Here is a 20,363-nt window from a genome sequence, read left to right as displayed (position 1 = left end):
TGATTCTTTGGTATCTCCCTTCAGCAAAGAAAGAAGTTTTGAATGAAGTAGATGTAATACATATTGATGACACAGGTCATTTATTCAGGCAGGAGTATGAAGCTTCATCAAGGAGATGGAACTTACCAAGAGCAGAATACGCAATCCCACTCTCTCTACTTCCTTCCAATCCTGGAAAGTTACAAAGGATTAAATATTGTAATGCTGTGGGATGAGTATGAGTATAAGGTATTGAGGACGCTTCATCCTGCCTTGAGCTAGCTGTGCAACCTTTCTGTGCTTTGTAAAGTGATGATGTTGGACCAGTTGAGTTAAAAAAAAATTTTATGTTTATTTTTGAGAGACAGAGGGAGAGACAGAGCTTAAATGGGGGAGGGGCAGGGAGAGAGGGGGGACACAGAATCTGAATCAGGCTCCAGGCTCTGAGCTGTCAGCATAGATCCCGAAGCAGGGCTTAAACCCGCGAACCATGAGAGCATGACCTGAGCCGAAGTCAGATGTCCAACCCACTGAGCCACTCAGGTGCCTCTGTACCCGTTAATTTTTAAGCTGACCTCTAGTTCTAATACCAGTTCTGTTCTAATGATAGGCACCAGAGTTTCCTTATAGTAATTTCCTATGCCAAGTAACATCTGTCTAAAATCTCCAAAATGTAGGACTTGATTTTATTCCAAGCTGAAATCTTGAGATCATATGCACAAAACGGACTACAATTAGTACCTATATTTTTAATTGCATAAAAAAAGATGTTATTGGGGCGCCCGGGTGGCTCAGTCGGTTGAGCGGCCGACTTCAGCTCAGGTCATGATCTCGCGGTCCGTGAGTTTGAGCCCCGCGTCGGGCTCTGTGCTGACCGCTCAGAGCCTGGAGCCTGTTTCAGATTCTGTGTCTCCCTCTCTCTCTGACCCTCCCCCGTTCATGCTCTGTCTCTCTCTGTCTCAAAAATAAACGTTAAAAAAAATTTAAAAAGATGTTATTAGGGGCGCCTGGGTGGTGCAGTCGGTTAAGCCTCCGACTTCAGCCAGGTCACGATCTCGCGGTCCGTGAGTTCGAGCCCCGCGTCAGGCTCTGGGCTGATGGCTCGGAGCCTGGAGCCTGTTTCCGATTCTGTGTCTCCCTCTCTCTCTGCCCCTCCCCTGTTCATGCTCTGTCTCACTCTGTCCCAAAAATAAAAATAAAAAAAAAAAAAAAAGATGTTATTAAACCTGGAAGTCTTTGTTTTGTAAGTTTTGTAAGTTGTCTTTCTTCATTTTAGCCATCTGGTGTAATTTTACTTTTTCCTTGCCACCTTTACCAACTGTCAATAGTAAAATTACTAAATTGGCTTATAGTTGTGAACAAGAGTCTTAATCACTACATCCACACGCTACAGATAGCAAAAATGCTCCATCCACACGTCTTTACTCTAATGTTTGTGTGCACTATGTCACCTTCAGTGTTGCCAGATTCATGTGTATTTGTGGATGAAACAGTCAATGCCTTGCCACAGTAAATAGCTCTCACCGCCCCCCCAGAGGGGGGTCGCCTGGGTGTTTCAGTTGGTCATGATCCCACTGTTCCTGAGTTTGAGCCCCGCATTGGGCTCTGTGCTGAAGCTCAGAGCCTTGGGCCTGCTTTGGATTCTGTCTCCCTTTCTCTCTGCCCCTGCTCCACTCAAGCTCTGTCCCTCTCTCTCTCAAAAAAAAAAAAAAAAAAAAAAAAAGATCGCCCCCCCCCCCCCCCCCCAGCAAAGAGACCACTAACATGGTGTTGGTTATAATGTTCAAACAATCCTGCTGTTTTATTCTTCTCTATCTCATCTACGTTCTATTTCTCTTGTAGGGTATTCTTGAAGTTAATCAGAGAAATATTCATGCACCTGTAAAGGTAGGAAAAAGAAACTTTTCTGGTTATAAAATATGTTGTGTTTGTTTTAGCTGTGTTGCAATAATTTATTCATCATGTCAGACATAGCTAGAATTGATGTTGCTTATTCTGAATGATCGAAAAGTTTGTTACATCTACTTGTTTCCTAAACTTGAGATCATCCAACATATAGTATTTAATCATCAGTTTGCATTTCTCTTCCATACTATTACATACCACTATATATAATATACATACCACTATGTATAATACTATAATATAGTATTATAATTTATGTTTATGGTAGACAGAATTTAGTCTTTCTTTTACATTTTTATATTACTCTCTCCATAATTTTAGGGTGGTGTGACATATCATATACAATTTTCACACATCAAGAAGGCAGTTTTTAATATGTACATTTGTGTATAATAATACATGTAATATATTATTAGAAACTGAGATTCTTTTGTCTACCCTAATTTCATATTTTTCTTGTTATTTTAAGCCTATAATTTTTGAAGAAACAACCAAGTAACCACAAGTATAATTAGCTATCAGTGATTTAGTAATATAAATATTAATTTGGAAGAATTTACTTCATTATTAGCTTTACTTAATATGAGTGCCAGAAAAGGTGGTCCCTTTCTTGGCTAGGACCTATGTGAAGATAAATTTAGAATTTCTAGTCTAGTAAATACTTCTCTGATAATAGCTTAATTGTAGCTATTTCAAACCCAATTGTTTAATTGTGGTGAATCATATGCAAATCGTTCAGATGTAGGTCAACCCCCACTCCCACATTCCAGTACCTTTTTGCTAAATTCAAGACAAATTGCTCAATGCTTAAAAGAGACAGAACAGTGCAAATTAAAGACAGAAGACTAAATTCAAAACAACAATAACATAACCACCAGTGGGCCAGGAGTCAGAAAGTTCTCCTGAAGACAGTACAGCAGGTTGCATGGATCTATACCTTTGTTCATGATCTCTTGTGTTGGCTGTGTGTTTGTACACAATAGTTTGCTCACTGCTCATGCGATTTGTGGCTGGCAAAGCATGGTGCCTCTAGAATACTAAGTTTCCTCATCTGCAAATTGCATGTAATATCTTTCTTGCCCACTTGTTGAACTGCAATGAGGATGCAGTAGAACAAGGAATGTAAAATAAATGTGTGATGGCTCTAATCCCATATGGGAAGAGCATGTTATTTTTGGTGGTTTGGTTGAGGGAAGAACAAGCAGCAAGCCTCACTGATGGGAAAGAATATCTTGTGTACCTCTGGGTGAGACCAACTGAGATATACTGTAGTGGCGGAAGCTAAAGAAATTCTTCATTTTTCCAGCTGTTATATTCCATATTCAGCCTTTGTGATGGAGCATTGTATCATTTTCTCATAAATCATTGAGGTTTTATGACTGTATTTAATTTTTATATGTTGTCAACTATACTTTCAAAGAAAAAGATTTATTTCCAGCCACTAAAGCATTGAAAAGTGATAAAGCAGCTTCATGAATTTCCTACAGTTGTTGTTTTTTATCTTTAAGAAATTATTGCCAGTGTTTTTGCATATTGACAGAAAATTGTGAACCTTACTGATGAAAAACTATTTTCGGTTTAATCCTAATAAAATTAAAATCCTGCCTTAATATAAAAATAATTTTTTAAATTATCATTCTTCACTGGAATTTGTTGAATAATTTGAATTTCTATTTTCATATAATTTATAATTTTTAACAGTTTCTATAGTTTATCTTGAATCAAATTATTCATTCATGGTAATTATTGAATTAAATTACTGAGATTAAAAGTAATAGCAATTTTTCTAATTTATAGAATGGGGAAAACAGATGGTGTGTACTTTTCTTCTTTCAATGGAAATATTTTTATTTGAATTATTTAAAATAAAAAAAATGCAGAATTATACTAAACAGAAAATTATTTATTTCCTTCAGTATTAGCTAGTACTAAAAATTTTGCTGGAGCATTATATCCACCAAATCCTTTCTTTATATAGATTAACATTATATATATAATGTTATATGTTATATATATTATATATATATGTTACATATATATGTTATATATATTAATATAATATATTATATATATTATATATATGTGGGTGGGTGTGTATATATGTATACACACACACACACATATAGACATCAATATCAATATGTGCACATAATGCTTTTTTTCAAGTTTATTTACTTATTTTGAGAGAGAGAGAGAGAGAATGCAAATGGAGGAGGAGCAGAGAGAGAGATTGGGAGAGAGAGAAAATCAAGTTCAGAGACGTCATGCGGGACTTGAACTCACAAACCACAAGATCATGACCTGAGCCAAAGTCGGACGCTTAAATGACTAAGCCAGGTGCCCCACATAATGCTTTTTATGCAGACAGACTGGGTCCAAAGACCCAGAGAAGGATCCCACAGAACCAGCCAATAGGGTCCTTGCCTTCACACAGGATAGAAATCAAACATGAGGCAGAGCAAGTGGAAACAGAGTTTATTCAATAGTGTAAGTGACATGTAGACAATAGCAGATGGAATATCCAGGATACTCAAGGGCAGCAGAATGAGTCTCATCATTTCTTGGGGCAAGGGGTTTATGCTAGAAAAGGGTCTAGGGTACGTGTTCCTCTAGGAATCCAGGGTAAGGTCCAATCAAAGGCAAGTGTCTGGTGAACAATGGGTGTTACTCCATAAATCACAGAAGGAGTGGTATTAATACCAACATCAGCCCAGGTTTGTTTGAAGCTAATGTCCTGGAATGTGTTTGGGATCTGGCTTTTCTTAGGTGTTAAAAGGTGTTTGGGGCCTAAGACAAAACTCAGAGAAGGATTAACTTTCTTGCTTCCCCCTTGAAGTGGCAACAGAGCTTACTTAGCTTACTCAGAAGCAAAATATGGAGCATGAGTAAAAATTTAGCATAAAAACAGCAGAGATGGATCCTTTCTAAAATGGAGTGTATTCAGCTTCTCTACCTTATTTTCATACATACACGTGATTCTGTTTTTTGCTTTTTCATGGTGAACATCTTTCTAAGTCACTATATGTTATCCATTTCATCCTTTTTAATGGCTGCATGTTAGACAACTTTTCCCCATTTGCCATGATTTATGTAATATATCGTCTAACCTTTTGTGTTTTTTAAGTTTTAATTTTATTACCCGGTGTTTATCGCAACGAGTGCACTCCTTAATCCCCATCACCTGTTTCACCCACCTACCCACCTACCTCCCCTCTGATAACTGTCAGTTTACTCTCTATAGTTAACATTCTGCTTCTTGGTTTGTCTCTCTCTTTTTTCCCCCTTTGCTCATGTGTTTTGTTTCTTAAATTCCACATATGTGGAAAATGTGGTATGTGTCCTCTCTTATTTTACTTAGCATTCTACTCTCTAACTCCATTCATGTCATTGATAATGGCAAGATTTCATTCTTTTTTATGACTGAATAATATTCCATTGTGTATATATACACATCATGTTCTTTATCCATTCATTAGTTAATGGGCACTTGGGCTGCTTCCATATCTTGAGAGTTCCCCTTTCTCCACATCCTCACCACACCTGTTGTTTCTTGTGTTGTTGATTTAGCCATTCTGATGGGTATGAGGTGATATCTCATTGTGGTTTTGATTTGTATTTCCCTGATGAGTGATGCTGAGCATCTTTTCATGTCTCTGTTAGCCATCTGGATGTCTTCTTTGGAAAAGTGTCTGTTCATGTCTTTTGCCCATTTCTTCACTGGATTATTTGTTTTGGGGTGTTGAGTTTGGTAAGTTTTTATATATTCTGGATACTAACCCTTTATCAGATATGTCATTTGCAAATACCTTCTTCCATTCTGTAGGCTTCCTTTTGGTATTTTTTTACTGTTTCCTTAGCTATGCAGAAGCTTTTCATCTTGATGAAGTCCCAGTAGTTCATTTTTGTTTTTGTTTCCCTTGCCTCCAGAGACATGTCTAGTAAGAAGTTGCTACAAGTGATGTTGCAGAGGTTTCTGCCTGTGTTCTCCTCTAGGATTTCAGTGGTTTCCTGCCTCACATTTAGGTCTTTCATCCATTTTGAATTTATTTTTGTGTATGGTATAAAAAAGTGGTCCAGTTTCATTCTTTATTTTTGATTTTTTATTGTTTTTTGAGAAAGAATGCACACAGGTGAGGAGGGGAGAGGGGCAAGGGGGGAGAAGGAGGGAAAGAATCTTAATAGGCTCATGCCCAGTGCAGAGCCCCACATGGGGCTCAATATCATGACCGTGAAATCATGACCTGAACCAAAATTGAGAGTCAGATACTTAACCAACTGAGCACTCAGGCACCCAAGTTTCATTCTTTTGCATGTTGCTGTCCAATTTTCCCTGCATCATGTGTTGAAGAGATTGTCTTTTTCCCATTACATATTCTTTCCTGCTGTGTCAAAGAATAATTGACCATATAGTTGTGGGTTCATTTCTGGGTTTTCTATTCTGGTATATTGGTCTATGTGTCTTTTTTTGTGCCAGTACCATACTGTTTTGGTCACTACAGCTTTGTAATATAACTTGAAGTCTCAATTGTGATGTCTCCAGCTTTGGTTTTCTTTTTCAAGGTTGCTTTGGCTATTAGGGTCTTTTGTGGTTCCATACAAATTTTAGGATTGTTCCTTCCAGTTATGTGAAAAATGCTTTTGGTATTTTGATAAGGATTGCATTAAATGTGTAGATTCCTTTGGGTAGTGTACATATTTTAGCAATATTTGTTCTTCCTATCCAAGAGCAAGGAATGTCTTTTTGTTTCTTTGTGTTGTCTTCAGTTTCTTTCATCAGTGTTTTATAGCTTTCGGAGTACAGGTCTTTTACCTCTTTGGTTACGTTTATTCCTAGGTATCTTATTTAACCTTTTTTTTGAAGTAGAACTTTAAAATAGAGATAGCCTTTCTTAATAATGCTTTTGACAGGCATACAAAAGAATTATTCCCATTTGTACTTTGAGTCAGGAAATTAAGGAATGAAGAAAAAGTGTTACAGTAAAGAAGGATACAAAACATTATTTGGTAAGTGCACACAAAAGGTCAGGATAGCGAAAGACTAATAATAGCAATATTCATGCATCTATCTTGCAGGTGTGTAAAACCAAAGTTCTACTGATTTTTTTCAAGCTTCACCCCACATCTCCTTCTGTGTGCATTCCACGAGACTCTCCCCCACATCCTCACTCTCTCCTGTTGTCTTACATCACCATAACACTTTAGTGAAAAATACATCTCATCACATTATGTCAGATATAAAAGTTCATCTTGGTTGTGTCTTTTTTTAAAAAATTTTTTAACGTTTATTTATTATGGAAAGACAGAGAGAGACAGAGCATGAGCAGGGGAGAGGCAGAGAGAGAGGGAGACACAGAATCGGAAGCAGGCTCCAAGCTCTGAGCTGTCAGCACAGAGCCTGGCACAGAGCTCAAACACACAAACCACAAGATCATGACCTGAGCCGAAGTCAGAAGCTTAACCAACTGAGCCACCCAGGTACCCTTGGTTGTGTCTTTTTTTTCCTACTGGCCTGCTAACCCATAATGACTGTGTACTATTTATCTTTGAACCTGTAGATGCTGAACCGATGGTCTTTCAGTTAAAATGGATTGAAGTATGAGAAAGGGGAGGAATTAGGCAAAAATGTTTAATCTTAACCAAAATTTTATAAGGTGCCCCTATCTGCCTTTTTATTATCTCTGGCATTAGTAATAATCAGTGCTTTTGATGAATGAGATCAAATAATATAAAAACGCATGGTTTTTGATATATGATGAAAATTACCTTAGGGGCGGTGGCTCGGTCGGTTAAGCGTCCGACTTCGGCTCAGGTCATGATCTCACGGTCCGTGAGTTCGAGCCCCGCGTCGGGCTCTGTGCTGACAGCTCAGAGCCTGGAGCCTGTTTCGGATTCTGTGTCTCCCTCTCTCTCTGCTCCTCCCCTGTTCATGCTCTGTCTCTCTCTGTCTCAAAAAAATAAATAAACGTTAAAAAAAACTTAAAAAAAAAAAGAAAATTACCTTAAATCACATTTTAATGATTTTTTGTGATGTTCATGCTCAAAAGCACAAATACAGGTCAAATATTGCAGAAAAATATTTATGAATGTATGAAAAAATATTTGTATGGTGAATTTACACATTACCTCATACGGGCCTAAAAAGAGTTTGCTAGCTTTAAAGCATTATACATAGGTAAAACAGTATTATTGTAATAATAATGCAGTCATAGAGTTGACTCTATGGATTACTAATATGGATGATTATTTGCAAAATTGAAGTAATAAGTGAAAGAATTCTTTATGTGAATTCTGTTAGAAGAAATGAAGTATCTTTTTAGTACTTTGTATAATGCAAGTTGCTAGTCATGCCATTAAAATGAATCTTTACCATAGTCTCAACCAGCACAAGTAGGGCTATTCATAGTTGGAATTATGCTTGAAGGAATCCTCTGATCCCACATTAGTCTGAATTCAGTGGAATTGTAAATTTCAAATATTTGAACAGATTTACCAAGAACAATTTCCATTACAGAAAAATTAAAAATTAGTGGGTGTAAAAGTCTCTTTTGAAACTGATTACAATGCTGAGTGCATAATAGTTTTTCTCCTACTCCGACTACTAGCCCCGACTTTGATTTCACATGCTTTTTTACTGGGCAGGTTGGGAAGGAGGAAAGGATCCTGGTCAGTCTTCTTAAAAAAATATTTTTTTGAGCTCATTGCTGACCTTTTTAAATTTGGAGCTTGAAACTTAGTATTCCAAATTCATACTTCTGCTCTCTTTATTCTCAAAGTGCTCCCGAGAATTGTTATATATTAGGCCAGGATTGGATATGCAAGTACCTCAGGACTCACACATACAATAAAAGTGAATGTAACAAACCAGTTATCACTCAATAGGAAGTGGTGTGAACTGGGGAACAAGTGATCATATGCTCAGCATACAAGAGCTATTTCTACTCATTCCAGTCAAATTTTCTATTTCATTGTATGTTCTAGTGGCCATAATTTCTGGAGGTATAGAGAGTTGGATACTGGAATTTTGTGTAAAATCTCAAAGTTTTTGAGTGTTAGATTAAATTTTTTACATTGAAAATAAAAGGAAACCATTTAAGGAGATAAGATATGCCTTAGGTAGGCAATTTTCTGACTTTGAATGGACAAAGTGAAATTTTTGACTGATCAATAAATGAATCATAGGGCACCTGCATGGTTCATTTGGTTAAGCATCTGACTCTTGATCTCGGTTCAGGTCATGATCTCATAGTTCGTGAGATCAGGCCCGCATTGGGCTCTGCTGATGGTGCGGACCCTGCTTGGGAGTCTCTCTCTACCCTTCCCCTGCTCTCTCTCTTTCTCTCAAAATAAATATTTTCAAAAAGAAAAACTACCATAAAAAAAACTAAATGAGTCATAGACTTCTATAAGAAATAGATAGAGAACATTCTAGTCTTCTTCCCCCTTGTCCATTAGAAATTTCATATATTTTAAGGAGGGGTATGGTCACAGTGTTAAGTATGGAAACCTACCAGATAAGCCTTTTCAATCTATCTCTGGATTCCAGAAGCCAGAAGGGGGAGAGCAAGGGTGAACCAAGTAAGCTAAGAAGGCTAAAATGTATCATGATATGCTAAAAGGTGATGGCTAAGAAACATCATTTTTAGACACTTTTATCTGACCCCCAACTTACCTTACGCCGCTCTCTCTTTCTCAAGATTTCTGCAAATCTTTTGTCTCATGAACCTTAAAAGGAAATGATGAATTGAGGCACCTGGCTGGCCCAGTCGGTTAAGCATCTGCCTCTTGATTTTGGCTGAGGTCATGATCTCACAGTCATGAGATCAAGCCCTGTGGCAAGCTGTGCACTAACAGTGCAGAGCCTGCTTGGTGTTCTCTCTCTCCTTCTCTCCCACTCCCTCTCTCTCTGCCTCAAAACAAATAAACATTTTTTAGAAAGGAAATGATGAATAAAGATGATAGATCGAAAGGAAGTCAAATTCATGGCAAAAATAAAAATTAAATTTGCAAATCCTGTCACATAATTACTAAGTAAACATGGATCCAATTGATCCTGGTTTGTTTTCCAATCTGACCTATTTAAGATTTACTCCCTTTTTGAGATCTGTCCTGCTTTCCTTCTGGGCACACTCACCCCTCCCTCTTCTATTTCAACACTTTGTTATGCTATGACACAGTTCACTGCACTTAGTGGTATTTATTTATTTATTTTTTAATTTTTTTTTAACATTTTATTTTTTTATTTTTGAGACAGAGAGAGACAGAGTATGAACAGGGGAGGGGCAGAGAGAGAGGGAGACACAGAATCTGAAAAGGGCTCCAGACTCTGAGCTGTCAGCACAGAGCCCGACGCGGGGCTTGAACTCACGGACCGTGAGATCATGACCTGAGCCGAAGTTGGACGCTTAACCGACTGAGCCACCCAGGCGCCCCAGTGGTATTTAATTGCAGTTGCTCACATATCTCTCTTTCCAAATAGAATGAAGAATCTTGAGACAAGAAACAATATCGTTAAAACTTTTTTTGAAAACAATCATAAGCTTATATAAAATTTAAAAGTACAACACAGAAAACCATTTGAAAGTACATTGCCAGCTATTGTCTCCTCACAAACAAAGACATTTTCCACATAAGGACAATAAAGTCATCAACCTCAGGTGTTAAGAACTCAGTTATCCCCAAATCTTTCCTCTGTGAGGAATAAATTCCTGTTGCTTAACCCGCCCAGTGTATGATATTTTGTTGTAGTAGCCTGAGCTGACTGACACATCAAAAAATTAACCTTGATATTACTACCATCTAATCCTCAGATTCCACTCAAGTTTTATCAGGTGTCCAGATAAATTCCAACTGCTATCATTTAGAATGTAAGAATTTGTTTCCAAATGATACATCTCCTTCAGTAACCATGTTTTAATAGTCTCTGTAAGTGTGGAAAAGTTCCACAGACTTCCCTGGACCCTGATATTTTTTGAAGATTACTTTCCAGTTGTTTTGTAGACCTTTAATTTGGGTTTCTCTGATGCAGGGACCATAGCTTATATAAATTTGGATCCTCGTATGTAAAACAGCGTCTGGTATAAGCTGTGCTCAATAAATGCTAGTTGAGGAATAAACACCTATATTGGGAAACTGACTCTGAATCACTTGGCTAATGCTAATAGTAAATAATTCAAAACTTTAAAGAGGAAAATAGAAAATATGTCCAAAATAGGAAAACAGCAACAACAACAACAAACTCTGGTGTCTCCCTCGTAGCAGTGTAGAAGTGTGTTCTTTAGTTTATTTAGTGAGTGTGCATACATTGGCCACTATGTAAGTTAATACTGATTTCATTATAGCAGTGTTTCTCAGAGCATGGTTTGTGGACTGTTTCCAGTTTACATGCTATTTCTGGTTCATGGTAACATAGTAGAGCGGTTGGCAGTAAACACTTAGAAATCATTTTTAGCATTTTGACAAAGTAATTCTATTTCTGCTGAATCTAATAATTCTGAAGTTATATATTAGATATATTTTATCTGAGACTTTAAATCAATTTAGCTAGTAACAAATTTACATTGTATTTGCCATAATCTTTGATCCGCAAGGAGCTAGACATTTAAAATGTAGTCAATTTACCCCAGTTTTTGGTCATTCCCATCAGAGTAGAGTGGAATAAATGTGAGCTTGACCTGGGACCTGAGGAATGAGTAGGATCTTTCTACTTTATAAAAAAGTGAGAAATGGGCAATTCAAGAATAATAAAGTGGAAAAGTATGCATATGTATTGTGAGTGCATGTGTGTGCCTTTGTGCGGCTGTGCACTTGTATGTGTGCTTGTTTTTGTTGAGTGGGTATCAAAAGTCAGAGCCTTAACACACACTAATAGCTCATGATTCCAATACTCGGTGATAGCAACTCCTCCCACATCTGATTTCATTGCATCCTGAGCATTGGGTCCAGTAGTATTCCCCTCTATAGAACATTTTCTTGTTCTTCCTCTCCTTTATGAACTCATTTTCTCTCTCAGCCACCTGAAACCTAGAATTCCCATTGCTGGCAAAACACAAATAAGCTCCTCTGACCAAAAAAAAATGGCCAATGCTAATACCACTGCTAGATGACAAGGCCTAGGCACAGTTTTCCAAATATTTAAATAAAGCATAGTGAGATGTATATAGAAAAGAGAAAAATTGATGTGAGAAAGAATAGCACGAGGATAAAAAATAATGATGGTGGGAGGGACCTGAAAGGAAGGAAATATGTGATTGCATTAAGTTTCATTTACATTGGCAGTCTTCGATTTCAGTAACATTCAACTCAGTTTAAAACATATTTATTAAGCAATAGTCATGGACCAGACATGACTCAGGAAATGAAAAGAAGAATAAGACACAGGAACTTGCCCTGCAATGACCACAGTGATAAGCAAACATGTTTTCAGTGTAGTGATTGGGACATTCATTGGGATATCTGTAGGTATAGAAGACCTACAGGCCTGGGTGATAGATCAGCCTCTCAGGTGTCTTGGAGGAGATGACTCCAATGAAAGGTCTTGATGAAAATTAAACTAGATTAGAAAGGCAGGATGGGGAAGGAGCACAATCTGATATCAGCATTTAATCCAGTAGCTGGTACACTGTTGGTGCTTAATAAATATTTGTTGAATGAATGAACAATTTCATTCGTTAAAATTAGCTGGCCAACCAGAGGTAAACACAACTCTAGGAAGAAGAATTAGGCAAAGTTACGAAAGCATAAAATAGCAATGCTGAGTAGGGGGAAAGGGAAGATCTGTAGTCTTTTGCAGTGGAATAAAAATTGTATGACAGACAGGTGTATATGGAGAATGCAGACAGGTGATGGAGACATATCTCTGCAATACTAGGACCCCAGGCTTTATCTATGGGTAATAGGAGCAAGACGTTGTGAGATTGTATTGTAGTATAATTATAGATGACTAAGTGCAGGGGAGAAGGACAGACACAGTGATAATAATTAGGAGTCCATTTTACTCATCTTGGCAAGAAAAGACAAAGACATAACATAGAGCAAAAAAGGAAGGGATGGGGAATAGGGGAAGGGCATTTGTGCACAGATTCAGGAATCCCTTGAGAAGCAGAATCAGTGGAACTTCTCAGTTAATGGATAGTGGAAGGGGGAGGACTCAATCACAGTGTGAAGAAAAAGAATGAAAGCTTGGAAGGTTCCCCTTATTTATGACTTGGATTCCTGGATGGAATCCAATTTAGGGGATATCCTAAATTGAGCTAATGTAAATCAGAGGACAAGTAAGTATTTGGAAAGCAGGGGAGAGACATAAAAAGGAATCCAATTTTATACATTAAATTTGAGGTGCCCATTGAGGAAGAGAGGTCAAAACTGGAGAAGAGTATGTATATATATATATTTTTTAGTATTTATGTTTATGTATTACAGGTATGCCTATATAGCAAGGGTTCTATATGTCAATTCTGTCTACACAGAATCATGTGAAAGCTTTGTTTTCTCATTGATTTATTGCTGTCAAATTAACTTATTGCTTGAATATATCATTTGAATCTCTAGTGATTCATTCCATATTTGAAAATGTACCACAGAGAAAAATGCTGTAGCTTAAAACTGGTTCCAGACTTGTGAAAATGTCATGTGTCTCTACTACCAAAGCAAAGAGGGAAACTGTGCCAGTTACATGCCTGAACGTGTTTCAGTTTCAATTACCTGGATTATTGAGGCAGAAACAACCTTTGTGCCTAATTTACCCTTATAATTGCCTTAGTTTTCTGCTTTGCCTTGCTTGTGGGTATATTTTCATGTTCCACTATTATTAGAAAGGAAAATTCACTTCCTGTTTTGGTGGTTTCAGAGAAAACACTTAAAATATACTTTAAAATTCAGAGCAGGAGCATTATAGGCTTCTGTGTTTAGAGAGTAATATACTGAGCAAAGGAAAAACTTTAACCAGTATTTACCTCATTGTCATCATGTGATAGTTCTGTCACCTCTTATTCCTTTTCACAACAAACCTCAGTGACTGAGTCTTGCCAGTCTTTGAAATCTTCTGATTTCAAATGTCCAAAGAAACCAAATAGATTATTGAACTCTCCATATATTCGAATCATTGTCATGAAGGCTTAGGTCGCCAGCCCACTCAAGCACCTGCAGTGAAAGTCAAAGTGGATAGTCAGTTGGAAGAGAATACTTATCCTTCAGTCTCCTAACCACAAACTCCGTTTTTTCCAAATAACAGTCCAAAACCGAAGGATTTCAACTAAATGGAGACATTAACGGCATAGCTGTCATTATGTCCTTAAAACTTCAACCATAATACTTACTCAGTAATTTTTTTCATCCCAGTTAATGGAAAAGCCAGAAAGTAAAGTACTGAATGAATAAATTATGATTTTTCTCAAATTACCTTTTTGGATTATCTTTCATAAAAGGTAGACAAAATTTATGTGATGCAACTCCTTTTCCTCTGTACCCGATGAGCACAGATGTTAAGTTTTCGTAGTCAAATTCACTTAACTATCTAAAATATATAGAATCTAGGGGCGCCTGGGTGGCTTAGTTGGTTAAGCGTCCGACTTCAGCTCAGGTCATGATCTCACAGTTTGTGGGTTCAAGCCCCGCATTGGGCTCTGTGCTGACAGCTCAGAGCCTGGAGCCTGCTTTGGATGTGTCCCCCTCTCTCTATGCCCCTCCCTGCTTTCTCTCAAAAATAAATAAACATTAAACAAATTTAAATATATAGAATCTAAAAGGTGTGAATGTAAGTTGAGTGTTTTAAAAACTCAGAAATATTTAACAACCCAAATTTATAAAGCATGCAGGTAGTTTTCCCATCATTTATTTTCACCTTTCAAGTGTTTATTCATTTGTGGATTTCATCAATGAGTATTGCCCATGTCATATACTGTATACTAGACTCACAGGCATAAGTGAGATCATCTGTCCTCAGAGAGATGCACCATAGATCTAAAAGCATGGATAGGCTTTCAACCTTAATCACAGCCAAAAACCTCAAGTATGGCTTCCCAGAGAAAGGGGCAATAGGGGAAGATTTGAAGACTTAGACAGACAGACAAAATGGAAAAGGGAGTACCAGGTACCATAAACAAATATTGATGGCAACAAAAGCACACTTGAGGAATAACAATATGGTCTTTGGAATGCAAAGGGTAGGTAGGGGAGGAGCAAGACAAGTTAGCATGTGCCAGACTGTAAGAGCTTTGAATGCAATGCTAATGACTTTGAATTAAGTTCTGAAGATAGGAGAGAACAAATGAGTAAATTTAAGAATGGGCATGAATGTATATTTTAGTATGGTCTCTGGAAGTTTCTGCAAACGTGAAAGCTAAGTAAATTGATCAAGTAAAAAGGGTCAAGAAAGAAGAGTGATCAATGAAGAAAAAAAGAATGAGAGAAGATATAGTTGTGTAAGTTATTCAAGAGATATTTTAGCTATCAAATTGACAAGACTTCACCGTTCATGTGTGGGAGGTTAACACTACGAATAGTGTTAACTTGGATAACTCCCAAGTTTTACAGGAAAGGTTGGGTAGATGAAAATGCCATTAATTGAATACAAAAAACAGGTTGGGGGAAAGATGAGTTCAATTATGAACATGTTGAGAGGTTGATATGTTTGTTTGAGCAACAATCAGTTAGTTATGTAAGTAGATTATTGAATGAATAAATCTGGCCCTTAAGAGAAAAACCTAGCATAAAGAGTGATTTGGGTATAATCAGTATAAAGATGTAGGTACAAGTTGATTCATTGATGTAAATAGGGTAGTCTTGCAATATATTTATGGTAAGAAGTGAACAGAACTTGAAACCATGGTGGACCATAATCTTATTGTCTTTTAACATTAATGTGGGGTGACTTCTTTAATAGATGCCTTATATTTTGAAAGACAAGAATCTAAAGTCTAGGAAAAATCTTTCCAAAATAAAAAGAAGAGCACCCAACTCTTGGTATTTGTTCTGGTTCTGCAAATTTTATTTTTTAAACTGTCCACTTTATATTTTGCTTCACAGATGTTCAAACCCACCTTATTCAAGTGTGAGCACAAAAACATCATTAAAGTTTATTCTGCACTCAGGATCCTACTTCTTCCTATCAGATTTTTTGTTTTTTTAATAACTTTATGGCACCCAACTCACTTAAGAACAACCTTCTCAAAGTGTGAAATTTTCAGTGATCTAAGTCACTTAGCCATGGTAATATTTTCCTGCATTAGCTCATCAGAAATAATGCCAATAACATAAAAATAAGTGGGATTAAAATAAATTAAATATTGATATTAATAACATATTTCTCAGCTCCTATTTTGTCTAATGTCACCTTCATATGATTAACATAATTAAGAAGAATGATTTCATTATCTAACACTGTAAAGCAAAGTTATAGAAAGGTTAGATGACCACAGAAAGAAACATATTTTGAGAAGACATTTTTGTCTTTGAGAATTAAATAGGTTTTAGGTGACTATTAAATCATATAAAATATATTTTAGGTTAATATTTTAGCCAAGCTATATTCAACTTTTAATTAGACCTATACGCATTAGTGAGATATCTGTAGGATTCATTATTACTCAGATTTTACTGTATTTTGTCATCATCAAGATATTATTCAAGTGAATCAATAAACTTTTATCAAAACTAGAGTTAAAACTTAATTACTTAATTGGATAATGGATTTTGTTTAATTTATGGTGTCAGAAAATTTATATCATTATTTTCGTTATGTTATTGTAATTGTCATTTAAAAATATATTTATATTGAGCCATGTCCAAATCAAAACAGATAAAGCCTGTCTTTTATAATAGTCATTTCCATATAAAAATGAATGTTTTAGAAGTTTGCATCACAAACAAAATCAATATATTATCATTTGCGATCATTTGAAGATTAGTTATTTCTCATGAATACGTTGGATGGATTGAACCTTAATCAGTTCTGATCCTGACCTCTCATTCTCTTTCCTGCACAAACTTCTTTCTTTGGTAGAATATTTCCTTGACCAAACAGTCACATATAGCTCTGTCCTATGTGTGCTCAATAAATATCAAGAGAATTTGCAGTCCTTTCAAAAGAGAACCTTTAAAAAAAAAAAAAAAAAAAACCTTATAAAGGAGGAGATTCAAAACAAAACCAAAAACACTCCCTTCCTAGGTTCTAAAGATCTCATAAGTTTGCAGGAATCTGACCTTGAGGATTGGGAAGAGGCTGGTAGGGGTGAGGGAAGAGTGGAGTACCAGGAAAGCGGGGTGGGGAAGAGGGACAGTGTGGTTATTTAATGAATGTTGAAATATGTCATCCAAGGCTGGTATTTACATGAGTTTCTTGATGAAATATATAATTAAAGTAAGTGTTTGCTTATTTTAATATTGCTCCAATCTACTTTTAGCAAGAAGCTTGTGTCCAATTTTATGGAATTTATCTTTAATTTAGTATCCAAAAATAAATCACTCCCTAAGTTTAACTACTAACATATTTTTCCAGCTTAGAATTTCATGAGCAAGAAAAAAATTTTGTATTTTTAGCATCAATAATCCATTAGAATATGAAAGTTTTTGTCATCCTCGGTTTAAAATAAGAAGTTCATGTGTTCATAATAGGAGATAAAAATGTGTAAGAACGCTTTTGACAATAAATTGCATTAAGAAAAAGCAATGCTTTCTTTGTAAAATTAGCCCTTTCCTCTTATAGCCACATGAATCAGATCTTGACTTTTTTGAAGGAAGCATTTTTGAGATGTTTATTGTCTCATTTATCAACTTACATATACATCTTTCTTCTTTGACACTTTCATTCCAATCAGCTTGAAGTAACTCAGTTTTTCCCAGATTCATGACGAGCTTCTCCTTACTCCTTTGAGATTTCCATTATTTTAATTACAACATATCCTTCATTTTTTCCCCCTGATATCCTTCCCTGTACAACTTGCAAACAATGGCCTCACCACCTTCTCCAACATAGGCTTTTTTTCTTCAGTCTTCTTCCTCCTTTCTCTATGCTTTCCCCACCCTGCAAACCCCTATCCTTGCCTCAGTGTACTGCCTGGTCAGTGTCCCCTTAAGAATGTCCATACTCTCCTCTGTAAATCCCACTCCGTGATTAGACAGCAAGCAGAGCAATGCACTACACTTATTTAGTATCTAACTCCCTAATGTTTTATAAACTGAATTATTTTTGTATTCCCAGAAGCATACGACATGATGGCAGGTATGTTCTAGATGCTCAATAACTACTTAGTGTGTGAATAAATGGATAATCCCATCATCCAGGAAAAAAAAAAACACAATTATTCACATTTTTATGCTATTTTTTTCAGGTACTGTCTGGTTTTAATGAAATATATGTATTTTTAGTTAATATCTAAACACATTTTGGGGTGCCTGGGTGGCTCAGTCAGTTAAGCATCCAACTCGTAGTTTCAGCTCAGGTCACAATCTCATGGTTTGTGGGTTCAAGTCCTGCATCAGGCTCTGTGCTGGCAGCAGGCAGCCTGCTTGGGATTCTTTCTCTCTCTCCCCCTCTCTCTCTGCTCCACCCCTGCTCACACTCTCCCTCTCTCTCAAATAAACATTAAAAAAATTTTAAAGTAAACACATTTTACCTGCTTTTATCACTGTTTTAATATTAATTCCATAAGTACTTTCTGATGAAATAAAATTCTTGGTATGTAAAAATTTTTCAGCAGCTCAATATCTTATTTCACCTATATATCTGACTCCTATTTTATAGAATATCTGTATTTTAATTTTTCCTCTGGATATATTTCTAGAAGTGGAATTACTATAATCCTGCAGTGTAGAACTTTTGATATGTTTTGCAAAATTTCTTTCCAGAAAGATAATACCAAATCATATTACCATGAGAAATTTGCAAGACTTCCAAATTCACCTCTTTCTTGCCAATATTGGGAAATCTTACGATGTTTAATGTTGGCTAATTAGATAAGCATAAAAATTTGCAGTTTATCATTTTAAACTAGGTTTCTTTCATTTATGCTAATTAGTGGATAAAGTTTTTAAATGTTTAACACCATTTTTATGAGTCTTCTGTCTTCCTGTCTTCCCACTTTTTGCCTTTAATCCACTGCTATCTCAGTGCTACCTGTAACTATAACACATTCTGACCACATTGTGCAGAGAATATGAACAATTCCGAGTAATCCACTAAATAAACTCCAAATTCATGGTTCAGAAACTATCTCCTTTAACAGTCCAGTCAAAATTTCCTTTTTCCTCACTAAATGTCTCAGCTCCACCTCACATACCCTAAAATGGTGCAAAACTGGTATATTTCAACCCCTTTCCCCACAAAACCTTTCTCTCTCATTTCTGACACCTGAAATCCTACCTACGGTTTTAGCATTTGATAAATATGCCCTAACATGTATATGGGATCCCTGTCTATTTAATATTGTATTTAGTTTTCTGTTTCTTGTTCTCAGTATTCAGTTTTGCCTGAAAAGTCTAATGCTGGCACTTCAAAAGACTTTGAGAGAATGTTCTACTGTGGTAAGCTTTAATTACAAAACAGTAGACCCTTTGTAAATCTTGTGTTTCAAAATAACCTCAGATCTACCTATCTAGAACTTCCCAGTAATGTTTATCGTATCTGGTTGCTGAGTCTTTAAAAAATAGCTTTAAGAGATATAAATGATACGTAGTTGAGGCAGTTAAGATAATTTAAAACAATTTAGATATGGCGGTTATGTTCTATATGAGTGTACATTTAAGTTTAGTTTAAAAATTATGCAAAGTAACTTTGTGTAACTGTCATCAAATGGGGGTTATTAAACTCTATTTAATTTTGTAGCTTTCTTGAGATGCATGTGATTCTTTTTTGATAATCTGCCTTCCATTCAGCCAAACACATGTTTCTTCCCAAAGAAAAAATTAAGAACATAATAATCAAAATATGCACTCAGTTTACAAGTTAATTATTGATGGAAAAATAGAACAACTGATTTGATAATCAGTTCCACTGGCTCATGCTTGAAGCTGTAACCAAAAACTGGAAAATAAATCGAGAGTTTTTTCTTCCATCTGTTAATATCACCTGTCTCATTTGGTGTATATTTATATTTGCATTTGCATGTATATTTATATCTTATTTAGCATAGTATTTGCAACTAGTGATCAGTAAACTGTGGTAGTCCTCTTAATAACCAGTGGTAAGCGCAATCATAAAAACTATATATACAGAATCAATCAGTAATACTTAAATTATTTCATTTTTTTAAGTAGCTCTCTGAAGTAGACTTGCTATTTCTCTAATCTAGGTAGAATTTGAATTTTTAAAGTGTTTATTAATTTATGATAGTGGGCTGAAAGAAAGTATACTTATTGGTTTAGTTGAATTTAGAGTGAAAAATGATAAAGATTCTTAGGTCATATACTGGGTTACTAGGATCCACATTTATTAATGACTTTGACTTATCAGATGTCATTACCAATTAACCCTGATATAGAGAATT

General features: G+C 36.0%; 1 long non-coding RNA gene across 1 annotated transcript in view; it reads left to right on the top strand.

The window, feature by feature from the left end:
* The window catches only part of LOC132683875 (uncharacterized), a 188,744-nt gene that overhangs the window by 56,400 nt on the left and 111,981 nt on the right, over window positions 1-20,363 (top strand). Inside the window, exon 2 of the long non-coding RNA XR_013557856.2 lies at window positions 1,822-1,866. This is a non-coding gene — a long non-coding RNA (uncharacterized LOC132683875). The remainder of the gene's footprint in view (window positions 1-1,821; window positions 1,867-20,363) is intronic.

Source organism: Panthera onca, chromosome C2 (assembly GCF_046562875.1).
Source record: "Panthera onca isolate mPanOnc1 chromosome C2, mPanOnc1 haplotype 2, whole genome shotgun sequence".
NCBI lineage: Eukaryota > Metazoa > Chordata > Mammalia > Carnivora > Felidae > Panthera > Panthera onca.
This window is presented reverse-complemented; position numbering and strand designations above follow the sequence as displayed.